Source organism: Monodelphis domestica, chromosome 1 (assembly GCF_027887165.1).
Source record: "Monodelphis domestica isolate mMonDom1 chromosome 1, mMonDom1.pri, whole genome shotgun sequence".
In the NCBI taxonomy this organism is placed as follows: Eukaryota; Metazoa; Chordata; class Mammalia; order Didelphimorphia; family Didelphidae; genus Monodelphis; species Monodelphis domestica.
This window is the reverse complement of record NC_077227.1, coordinates 513,127,404-513,140,367: the sequence shown is the minus strand read 5'-3', so window position 1 is coordinate 513,140,367 and position 12,964 is coordinate 513,127,404. Positions and strand designations below refer to the sequence as shown.

At 37.9% G+C, this 12,964-nt stretch overlaps 1 protein-coding gene across 26 annotated transcripts in view; it reads right to left on the bottom strand.

The window, feature by feature from the left end:
* Nucleotides 1–12,964, bottom strand: part of NCOA1 (nuclear receptor coactivator 1) — a 250,903-nt gene that overhangs the window by 45,542 nt on the left and 192,397 nt on the right. The gene's annotated exons all lie outside the window — the stretch shown is intronic.

Genomic DNA, 12,964 nt, shown 5'->3' with positions numbered 1-12,964 from the left:
AGCCAATGAGCAATTCCACTGAGTTTTACATGTTTCACTGTTCAAAGCTTATTTCCATATTATTAATATTTGCAATAGAGTGATCATTTAAAGTCAACATCCCCATTGAATCATATTATCAATCGTATGTTTCTCTTCTGCATGAGAAAGCTTTTTAAACATGTCAACTGTTAGCAGCACCTTATTACTTATTTTGTTACAATATCAATTTATAGCTTAAATGAAGAAAATGAAAAACCAAATATTGTATTTCTTAAAATACAAAGTAGGAAAAAACCCAGCAGTTAAGTCTAAAATAATACTTAATGCTATCTAGCCATTCTTCCATTTTCATGTATAACACACTTTCCTTCTCAACAGATGCAGTTGTAGGCTTTTCTATCTCTAATAAATTCATATGGCAGAAAACTGAATTTTTAGAACTGGGGCAAAATAGGGCACAAATTATTTTCATGTCATCTAAAGATGGAAACAGAAATACTTAGGCAATGGGAATTATTTCTAGACATCAATTTCAGGAGAGGGACAGATGGCATGTTTTTATAACAGTGAAAATCTGGTCCCTCCATCTTCTTAGAGCTTGTATACTCTATCCATTCATTCATCCACCAGGTATTTACTGAACAACTATGCCGTGCAAGGCATTGTGGTAGGTGATTTGGGGGTGACAGAATCCTTTAAGAAGCTTATAGTATAGATGAAAAGATAAGATACACACAAGCATTTTATGAGTCCTCATTCAAGAAAAAGGATTAGATGGTTTGCAACACGCAAATTCCTATTGACCATGCGAGGATGACCAGGGTCAAGTGCTGGCACAGCCCTTTTGTGGTGGTGGTAGAAGGGAAGAAACACTAGGGGAATTTGGTTTATGGGATGCTCTGCAATCTTAGTTGAGTTACTACTATTTCTGAGAGTGCTGAATGATTTGCTATGACTTTTATGAAGTTTTGTAAAACATACTACCACCTTAGTGTTACACAAAGACAACAGATCATTTTTAATGAGAGACAAGGGGAATGTAGGAAAATACTTTCTTGAGGATTGCTCTTACTCTATGCACTAAGTCATATTATGATATTTAAACATGATGAGAACTTCTTGAAGGCCATCCAAATGGAATGCAAACTGTGAATTTCAAAACAATTCAACCCTGTTCAAACCATTCTTTAGAGGATGGGATTTGGCTATTTCCTGATCAATAACAATGGAGATACTTGGAATGACAGAATCAGGTCTTGGAAACTACAATCTCCACCCTACTCAGGGTAACAGGATTTAGGAAGGGCTGCAGCAAAGCTCAAGATTTAATTATTTGAGAATATGACTTTCAACAGACATGTGCAAAGGGGACAGACCTCTGGGCGGCCCTGGGTTAAGCTAGAGCCACCACTGGCACAGGGGAGACACAGGAAGTGAGGTAGAGGACAGCTGAGGAGTCTGGGGACTTCCTATGTGGAGGAAAGGAGGTTGTTGGAGCCAGGTGCTTGGAGTGAAGGCCTCCAGACTGTTTCTCCATTTTGGTCACGTGAGTGATAGAGACTGATCTCTTTTCTTTGCCTCGGCTATCCAAGGCCTTGGGCCTTTGGCCCAGCCTAAGCAGAGGGGGTATTTAAGCCCTATTTCCTTCTCTCCCTTCTCTCCCTTCTCTCCCCCTCCCTCCCTCTCCCTGTCCCTGTCCCTCTCCCTCCCCCTCCCCCCCTCTCACCTTTCTTCTTCCTGTTAGTAATTAAAAAAACTCCATAAAAGGTTGACTGCTGACTTGAGTTTTCATTTAGGAATTACATAGCTGAATTCCTTGGCGACCTTAAATTAATATATATCAGTCTTTTAAAGTGATTTCCATATCACATGATATGGAAAATTCTTTAAGACGGTTTTAGACTCTGCCATGTTCATTATCTGAGAATCAACCTAGATAAATGCTGAAAGCTGGAGTGTACATGATTTTTTTTTTTAAAGGAAGGGGGGAGCAAAATTAACTCATAAAAGTTTTGAAGAAAGAGTCTAGGTAATCATGACTAATTATCACTAGAAGCAATTTCTCCAAGTTCTGACTCTCCAATTCTGATGAAACCAGAGACTTCATAAGTACCATAAGCTTGGAAGAAGGTTACTAACTACCTTATATAACCCCAAGGTAAGTTTAAAAGGGCCCTTTTTGGAAAGTAAGAAAATGCCATAGTTGGGGAGAAAAACTAATCCCCCCCCCCATTTTAAGGCTATGTGAATGGGCAGAAAAGAAGAAAAAAACTCAAGATTAAAGATAAACCTGCTCTAGTGTACAACTTACTATCTTTCTTCCCAAAACATGAGGTTCCTTGCTCAACTCTTCTTCCACATTATATCAGTTCCCAAATAGTACTGATTATTATAACATAACTTCTCTTGGTCTACTTCACATCCATCTCTACATCTTTCTATTTCTCCTGTTATTAACCCCATTTCCTTTATTTAATACTGGAACAATGGAAACAGTCTCTTGATGATTCTCCCTCACTTTAATCTATAATTCACTATAGTCAGTTTGATTCTCCTAAAGGACCACTTTAATTATGGCACTCCAATGCTAAAAAAATATTACATACTACTGTACTTCCTTTTATACACTTTATGACCCAGCCAAATTTGCCTTTTTTGCTCTCCTTTACAAGATTTGATATTGAGTGACTTTTAAAAAAATATAAAAATCATCTATCTAAAACTGAAAGCAATCATCATATGCAATGGGGCTTCACTAGAAGCTTTTCCAATAAATATGAATGTGAAACAAGGATGTCCACTTTCCACATCATTTATTTGGCATAGTTCTGGAAATGCTAATAATAGCAATAATAAAAGATGAACTTAACAGCAGGATAGATAAGGAGGAGATAAAATTATCCTTATTATTGATGATTTGATAATTTACTTTACCAGGGAATCAGCAAAAATAGTGAGATAATTAATAGCTTTAGTAAAGTGACAAACTATAAAACAAACCCTTGAAAATCAACAGGATTTCCTATATTAAAATAATGACAACAGAATGCTAGAAGCAATAGAAAGGGAAATCCCATTTCTAATAGCAAAATATATGAAACATTTGGGCATCAATTATAATTACTGTGTATTTCTCTTTATCCTATTCTCTTTATCCTTCTTGTGTTGCCTTGCCCCTCCTCAAAAGTTGGTTTTGCTTTTGTCCACTACTTCCTTTAATCTACCCTCCCTTTTATCACTCCCTCCCCTTCTCTTATTCTCCTTCCTTCCCTATTACCATATAAGGAAAAATAGATTTCTATACTGTATTAATTAGAATCCTGAACCCTTAACTACATTTCCCACATGAAAGGGAAAAGGAAATTGTGGGAAATCTAAGGGTTCAAGATTCTAATTAATATTCAACTAAGTAGATATTATATGCTCTTCCCGCCTCTATGAACCAATTCCAATGAGATTGAGGTTCAAGCATTCCCTGCCACTCTTTTCCTTTTCCTACAAAAGCTTCAATTATATTCAATTCAATTCAATTCAATTCAATTATATTAGAATGATCTCCCTCATTCTTCCTTTCCTTTCCCCCTACTCCCAGTGCATCCTTCTCTCACCTCATTTTTTTGGGGGAGATCATTCTAATATAATTGAATCATACCTGTGCCTTCTGTCTATGTAGACTCTTTCTAATTGCATTAATAATGATAAAGTTCTTAGGAATTGATATCTGTGTATATAACAATATAAAATCTTCTAATATAGGAACAGTTTAATTTGAGACTTTTAGGATTTCTCTTTCATGTTTTAACTTTTCATGCTTCAATTGAGTCTTGTGGTTGAATGTCAGATTTTCTCCTCAGCTCTGGTCTTTTCAACAGAAACCCTTCAATGTCTTCTATTTGATTACATATCCCATGTTTTTCCCTTGAAGGATTATACTCAATTTTGAGAGGTAGGTTACCCTTGGTTGTAATCTTAGCTCCTTTGCCTTCTGAAAGGAACATCATATCCTAAGCCCACCACTCCTTTATCTGGGAAGCTGCTAAATCTTGAGTTACCCTGACTATGACTCCTTCATATCTCAATTCTTTCTTTCTAGCAGCTTATAGTAGTTTCTCCTTAACTTCGGAACTCTGGCATTTGACTATGATATTCCTAGGAATTTCCATTTTGGGGTCACATTCAGGAGGTTACTGGTATATTCTTTCCATTTTTATTCTGCCCCTTGGACTTAAGATACCAGGGCAGTTTTCCTTTATAATTTCTGGAAACAATGTCTAGGTTCTTTTTTTTGATCGGGGTTTTGAAGCAGTCTAATAATTCTCAAATGATCTCTCCATGATCTATTTTACAGACCAGTCGTTTTTCTGATAAGACATTTCAAATTTAATTCTATTTTTTTATTCTTTTGGCTTTTATTTTTTTATTGATGTCTCCTGAAGTCTTTTGCTTTCACTTCCCCAATTTGAATTTTTAAGTCATTATTTTCTCCAGTGAGTTACAAATATTTCTAAAAACTAATTTCTTTTCAAAACAGTTTTTGTACTTCTTTTTTTTTAATTTGGCCAATTCTCCTTTTAAAGAATTTCTTTTCTTCAGGGAATTATTGTGTTTCCTTTTCCATTTGGCCAATCTTTATTTTTTTAAAGATGCTATTTTCTTCAGTATTTTTTTATGCTTCTTTTACCAAGCTATAATTCTCTTTTCATAATATTCTGGGAACACTCTCGTTTCTTTCCCAAGTTTTTCTTCTACTACTCATCTCTTTCTTTAACTCTTCCGGGAATTCTTGGGCTTGTGTACAATTAGCATTTTTCTTTGAGGCTTTGCTTCTACCTAATTAATGCATTATTTTTTCAATTTGTGTTTTGATCTTTTTTGCCATTATGGTAGCTTTTTGTGTTGTTGTTGTTTTAATATTATGTTCATTTTTCAAGCCAATTTCTTGACTTTAAATTAATTTATGTTAAAGTTGGGTTATGCTCACATAGAGATGGGGAAGCACTGTCCTAATATTAATCTTCATGCTTAAGTTCAGGGAGTCTAAGAATGTGATCTTTTGAGAGGTGTGGTCACTATTCTTCTGGTCAGCAGTCTGTGCTAGCATTCCTCTTGTCCCTGAAATACTGACCATGTCTCCCATGCTCCCAATTCTCCACTAGGGGAGCCAATGTTCCTGTCTTGGAGCTACAACCAGGTTCCCTGTGATGGGGCCATAAGCACCCCTCTCTGCCCTGAAATGTTGCTGAGAATAGCAAGAGAGCTGCCAAAGAGCACCAGCTCCTTTACCCAAGGCCAGCAAAGGCTTTCCTGTAATCTCTTTGTGACTAGTGTGAAGATTGGATTTGGCTCTCCCCTGATTGTAACAATGAAGGTACTTATCTCCCACTTAATCATGAGGTGGGAGGTCTGTGACCCACATATGCCATACTGGGTAACCAATTAGAATGGACTAACTGCCTTCTGGGCAGTCTTAGAGCAGAGTGTCAGTTGTCATTGGTAGACATAGACGTAGAATTAGGGGAAGTGAAGAAAGAAAAAAGGTCTTTAAAAGAAAGTCTTTTTCTCCTTCCCTCAAACCCCCCCCCCCTTTTCTCTCTATTGTAAAATAAACTACCATAAATTCCGTTTGACTTTAGTAATTCATTTTTTGGAATTTTGAAATTACCAATTAAATTGGCGACCAATTAAATCTTCAGTCCAACCATAAATTTAACACCAGTTGTCTGACTTCTTTGCTATTTGTGGGCTGAACTCTGGAAGCTCTTGCTACATATGTCACAGTCACCTCCAAGGCCCACTGAAGGTGTTGCTGCTTCCAGACTGGCCCTTACTCTGGGGTCATGGTCCTCGCTTACCAACCACCTAAGAAGTCTTATGCTAGAAAAATGTCTCATTGTGATCTTTTGTTGGCCCTACGGCACCAGATTTTATTTGAGGTGTTATCTAAAGTTTTTTGGAGGGAAATTTCAGGAGAGCTTAGTTGCCTCTATTCTACTACATTGGGTTGGCTCCTGCACTTTTTAAGCTGTCAAAATCTGTAAAACCTGTAAACTTGTATATAATCCTTTATTAGCCAAAAAAATTAAAGATATATTTCTTTGACCAAACTTAATCTAGCCTTTTAAATCTGTCCCTCTCTTGACAGAAATTGAATCACTCCATTATCTCTCTCAAAAGAGGTATATTCTAATGATTGATTTCTTTTAAAGGACTAGATTAAACAGGAACTAAGATTTTGGGTGGTGTGTGCTAGAAAGGCAGATTGAATAATTTTCAGTTTTGAAAAAGGCAGTTAAAGATAAATAAAACTTTCAGGTTGCAGGAAACATAAAAGCCAGTGGAACTGAGTGATTAGCGACCCAAAGTTCCAGAGACATGCACATGTTAGAAATCTTGACTCAATACTCAGGATGGCCTAAAAGAATTCTACAAAAGGGCTGATAAAAAGCCATGGTTAGATTAAGCAGTGAGTATATACAGGCATACTTCATTTTTATTGCACTTTGCAGATAACGCGTTTTTGTTTTTTAAACAAACCAAAGATTTGTGACAACCCTGCATCAAGCAAGTCCATCAGCACCATTTTTCCAATCACATGTGCTCACATCCTCTGTGTCACATTTTGCTCACAATATTTCAAACTTTTCCATTATTATTATATCTGTTATGATGATCTGTGATCAGCAATCTTTGAATTTATTAATATTTTGGGGGCACCATCACACCCATATAAGACAAAAAACTTAAAACAGTAAAGGTTATATGTGTTCTCACTGCTCCACCAACCAGCTAGCCATTCCTATATCTTTCCCTTTCCTTGGGCCTTCCTAATCACTGAGAAACAACAATATTGAAATTAGACCAATTAATATCCCTACAATAACCTCTGAGAGTTCAAGTGAAAAGAAGAATTGCAGGAAGCATCAAATTTCGTTGTTGTCTTATTTTAAGAAATTGCCAAAGCCACCCTAGGACCTAGCACCCTGATCAATCAGCAGTTAATTGACACTGGCTCAAGACCAATTAGCAAAAAGATTACAACTTGCTCAAGGCTCAGATGATATTTAGAATTTTTAGCAATATTTTAAAATTAAGATATGTATTTTGTTTTTTAGACATGATACAATTGCATGCTTAAAAGTCTACAATACAATGTTAATATGCATTGAGAAATCAAAAAATTTGTGTGACTTGCTTTATTTGACATTTGTTTAGTTGTGCTAGTCTAGAATAAATCTGCAATATCTTCAAGGTATGCCTGTACAAATTTAAGATTAGTAAGAAAGGTATAAAGGTGGACCTAAGAATATGCTTCCTTTAAAAAATGGCTCTTTAAGATATCTACATTCTTTATGAGGGTACCTATTTAGTAGAAGTTATGTTTTTAATTAAAAAAAAGGATAATTGAGTGGAATAGCTTCCTAATGTCTGTCAGTTAACTATATATAAGGGAAATCCAGTTCTATGGACCACGAGGCCATAACAAGGAACCACTGCTTACCTGGTGGCAACTTACCCTATTTGCAGGCAAAATACCTAGGAAGAAGCAAACAGTTGGCCTTGTGATTCCAATTCTATAAAGTGGCAGTAAATGCCACAGTTACAAGTTCAGGAAGAGGTCAAACATCACCAATCCTAGTGTTACTATATTAGAATAATGAAGTAAACTTTAATTCAATATAGGTGTGGGTCTAGAATGAGGTATAAGGACTAGAAAATAAATAAATATCAATCTTTCCTGAGTTCTTTGATTCTTTTGATCATGTTTATCTTGGCCAATCACCAAATTTCAAAGGTATAATAAACAGAGAAGACTACTAATAAAGTACAGATTTCAAAGGTATGATCAAAACAAAAGACCACTAATAAACTGAAAGAACCACCTAAATAGTGGCCTCTTCCTTTTCTACCTAATTGTTTATACAAAGGGAATTCAACTTTAATGGCCTACCTCTGCCATAGTATACCTCAGGTAACACTAAAAATTATACTTTAAGGATTCATGAATTGCAATAATCTTAAATAATTTCCTTGTGAAAAATCTTTATCTAAAGGTATAAAGTTATGTTGTATAAAGGAGAGAATATGCATGCATGCAAAGGACATCATCTGTCCGTCAAAATGAACATTTTGGGAAAATAGTTGGAGTCAAGCCAATGGCTGAAGTGGGCTGGACTGGGCTTTTGGCTTCTGACAGAGGTAGAGAAGAACCTATTTGTATCTCTGGGGCTGGCTGGCTGAGTGGCAGAAGAAGAAGAAAGACAGTTGTTCTCATATCTCTCTGATTGACTTTGTTTCACAGTTGTGACAGGATTTGCCTTTTTCCTCAATATCCTTCAACCTTAGGCTCCCTGTAGATAATAGGGAAATCCTACTCCTCTTACCTTATCCTCCATACTTTTCTGTCTTCCCCAATAAACCCTTACTTGAGTTAGAGAAAAGGGTATTTTCTCTAAAGCATCATAGTTCACCCTGAATGACTTGAAGGAGAAAGAAGAAGGGGGAGGGGAAGCTGAAAGGCTTCTGAAGAGGGGGGGAAGGGAGATTGAAGAGGGAGGAAACAGGGGGGGGGGGAATATAGGGAGGAAGGGTAGGCAAACCTTGATCCATTAGTTCAATTAGATCAATTAGACCATAGTTCAATTAGATCCATTAGAATCAATCAAAACACACCCTCAGAATATCTATCTATTACAGTTGCCAACTTGACAATAATTTAAACAAGCAATACAGGTGGATATCTTTGAGAAGAAGCAAGACAATGATCTAGACTAAGGAGAAAATAAGGCTTAGATAATAAATTAGCCTATAGTGGGTATGATATTTGGAGAATCTGGCAAGATTAGGATCAAATAGCTAACATGGAGAAGTTTCTCAAACTAATGAACAGCAAAAGAAGAAAAGTCAGGTTGGTAAAACTTTGAACAATCTAATATCAATGAATGTTGGCTAATTTGGCCCTGTTTGTCTCCACATAAATCAAGAATTTGAAAATTGGGGTCATGAAAGGAAGTATGGTATAATGAAAGGTTTCAAAGTTAGGAAGACCTGAATCTAAATCCTACCTCTAACAGATATTTTCTGAGATTGCAAAACTCTAATAAGCCACAGAATAATTTCTGATTTAGTAGAGGAAATATTCACAATGGGAATTTACTACAGTGAAATGACAGATTAGGACCATATAGTAGACATTTAACGAATGTTAGCTGAGTTGAATTCAACTATGTTTTCCAGACTTGCCAATATAGGTAGAAATCCCTTCCTATTATTCTCTCCTCCAGAACTCACTCTAATCCAATCCAGTCATACACTCCCTACTCCTTATCTGCAGGTATATGCATGAAGTATTCCCAATAACTATTCTTCATTATGTTCTGTGAAACCCATCATCACCCCCTTTCATGTGCTTATATGAACCCCAATGAAGTTTTTACTGTCCCCTAGGAACAATGTTTACATTTTTTGATCTTAAGCATCAAAATGAGAGGTAAGGTAAGAGTATGGTGCAATGGAAGATAGTGCTATTTGAGCCATAGGACCTGGCACAGTGCCTGACACACAGTAAAGATTCTTAATAAATGTTTGTTGCTTTGACTTGATAACTTGACTTGGGTTTACTTCCTTGTCTTTTCTAACTGATCTTAGGCAAGTCATTTTGCTTCTCTGACCTCAGTTTCTTTACCTGTAAAATGTGGGGACTGGACTAGGTGATGGGTAGCTAGATAACATAATGGATAGAGAGCTGGTCCTGGACAAGTCATTTAACCATGTTTGCCTCAGTTTGCTCACTTGTAGAAGGAAATGGAAAAACCATTCCAGCATTTTTGACAAGAAAACCCCAAATTGGAAGCAACTAGGTGGCTCAATGACTTGAAAGCCAGGCCTAGAGATAGGAGGTTACAGTTGTTCAAATGTGATCTAAAACATTTCCTACCTGTGTGACTTTGGTTAAGTCATTTCTCATGTTGTCTAGCCCTGACTATTCTTTTGCCTTGGAACCAATACACAGTATTGATTCTAAGATGGAAGGTAAGGGATAAAAAAAATGTCATCATGAAGATTTGGACACAACTAAAAAATGATTAAACGTAAACAACTAATTCTATTTCACATCTCAAATTCTTTCGCCAAGCCATGAATATTATGACCTGGATATCAAAACCCCAACTCTAAGCTCAGATTTGGGGCTTTTCACAATCCTTCTGTACCCAGAAACCCTCAGTCCTTAACACTGGATCCATAAGAGCCCTTTTCATACTCCTATGAATCTGTTCTTCATTGGGATCTGCAACAGGCTTGACCCATTCTACTATTTCCTAACCTGTTTCTACTCCCTGCTCAGTTTCTGCATTTATAGTAAGTCACTTCAATATTTATACAATGAATAAATTTTCTCAATTTTCTGACCTTCTATTAAACTCACTATAATAATCTCTAATATAGCATTCCTAAAGCCTTCCTCTGGCCTAGGGCATGAATAATTCCTAGAGAAAATCATGGAATTCTCCTAACTTCAAGTGGGCCTTCTTTCATTCTGAGATGATTTTTTTTCTCTTACTTTACTGGGAAGATCAAGATCAGCTAACATGAATTACCTCATCACAATGCCACATATCTTGAACTATCTTCTTATATCTACTTCCTATCTATACTTGGGGAATTCCGGTCAAGATGGCGGCTTAGAGAAAGCTAAAGTTCAGATCTCCGGAAAACCCTTCCCGACCGATCTCAAACTATAAGCTCCTAAGGCGCCGAAATTCAAAACGATCAACAGCATAGACCCTGGGAATCCTCCTCCTGGACCTGGACCCGGATCAAAAGGTACGGCCCCCCTCAAAAGCCAGAACCCGAGATCACTCGGACCTAAGGGGTAGGAGCGCAGAGTCCAAGGCTCGGGGAAGCCGCAGCCCCACCCCGCTCAGAGAGCAGGGTCGTTTGAAACAACAACAACCCTCAGGGCCTCCTATCCGAGTCCCAGTGAAAGTCACTGCCCTCGGAGCTCCCCACAGCAGAGAGCAGGCTTGTCTGAAACAACAGCAACCCTCAGGGCGGGCAAGACAGCCTCACGGCTGGATCCTGCTATCCAAGTCTCAGTGAAAGTCCCTGCCCTCGGAGCTCTGGGAAGCCGAAGTCCATCCCCCCCGCAGGCCGACGAAACAGCCTCACGGCCAGCTATTCTGAAGGCAACTTCCGGAAAGCAACCCGACCCAGAGAGCCCGGGGAGAGTGTGGCCTCGTGGTCCACTCCAGTTCCAGTGAGGCATATTCAGTTTAACCCAGGGAAAGCTCATAGAACCGACAATCTGCCCAGGACTAAAGCCTCTGAACACCAGACAGAGATAAGAAAAGCTAATCCTCCCCATTCAGAGATGGCAAACTCCACAGAAGCACAGAAGCCCCAAAATACCAAGAAAAATAAGAAGAAAGGGGCGACTTTGGACACATTCTATGGAGCCAAAATACAAAATACAGAGCAGATAGAAGAAGATATACAAGAAAATGCTCCAAAATCTTCCAAAGGAAATGGAAACTCTCCACAAATCCATAAAGAATTTGAATCAGAAATGACCAAAAAGATGGAAGCCTTCTGGGAGGAAAAGTGGGAAATAATGCAAAAGAAATTCACGCATCTACAAAACCAGTTTGACCAAACTGTAAAAGAAAACCAGGCTTTAAAGCAAGAACTAATAAAGCAAAGCCAAAACACCAAGAAATTAGAAGAGAACATAAAATATCTCACAGACAAGGTGATAGATCTGGAAAATAGAGGGAGAAGAGATAATTTAAGAATAATTGGACTCCCAGAAAAGCCAGAAATAAACACCAAACTCGACATGGTGATACAAGATATAATCAAAGAAAATTGCCCAGAGATTCTAGAACAAGGGGGCAATACAGCCACTGACAGAGCTCACAGAACACCTTCTACACTAAACCCCCAAAAGACAACTCCCAGGAATGTAATTGCCAAATTCCAAAGCTATCAAACAAAAGAAAAAATCCTACAGGAAGCCAGAAAAAGACAATTTAGATATAAAGGAATGCCAATCAGGGTCACACAAGACCTTGCAAGTTCTACTCTGAATGATCATAAGGCATGGAACATGATCTTCAGAAAGGCAAGAGAGCTGGGTCTCCAACCAAGAATCAACTACCCAGCAAAACTGACTATATACTTCCAAGGGAAAGTATGGGCATTCAACAAAATAGAAGATTTCCAACATTTTGCAAAGAAAAGACCAGAGCTATGTGGAAAGTTTGATACCGAAAATCAAAGAGCAAGGAATACCTGAAAAGGTAAATATTAAGGAAAGGGGGAAAATGTTATCTTCTTCTTTTACTCAAACTCTCTTCTATAAGGACTACATTTATATCAATCTATGTATACTAACATGTGGGGAAAATGTAATGTATAAATAGGGGGTAAAGAAAGACCAAATAGAATAATCTTTCTCACACAAAGATTCACATGGGAAGGGGAGGGGAAGAAAACTCCTATAAGAAGGAGAGGAAGAGAGGGGGGGGTTTACTTAAACCTCAATCTCAGGGAAATCAACTCTGAGAGGGAAAAACATCCAGATCCATTGGGATCTTGAATTCTATCTTACCCAACAAGGGTAGGGAGAAGGGAAAACCAAGGGGGGGGGGAGGGGGAGAGGGAGAACAAAAAGGGAGGGAAAGAGAGGGGGGGGAGGGGGAGGGAACAAAAAGGGAGGGACTAAAAAGGGAAACATCAAGGGAGGGGACAAGGGGGACTGATTCAAAGTAAATCACTGGACTAAAAGATAGAGCTGAAGAAGAAAAGGTTAGAATTAGGGAAGGCTATCAAAATGCCAGGGAGTCCACAAATGACAATCATAACTTTGAACGTGAATGGGATGAACTCACCCATAAAACGTAGACAAATAGCAGAATGGATTCGAATCCAAAACCCTACCATATGTTGTCTTCAAGAAACACACATGAGGCGGGTCGACACCCAC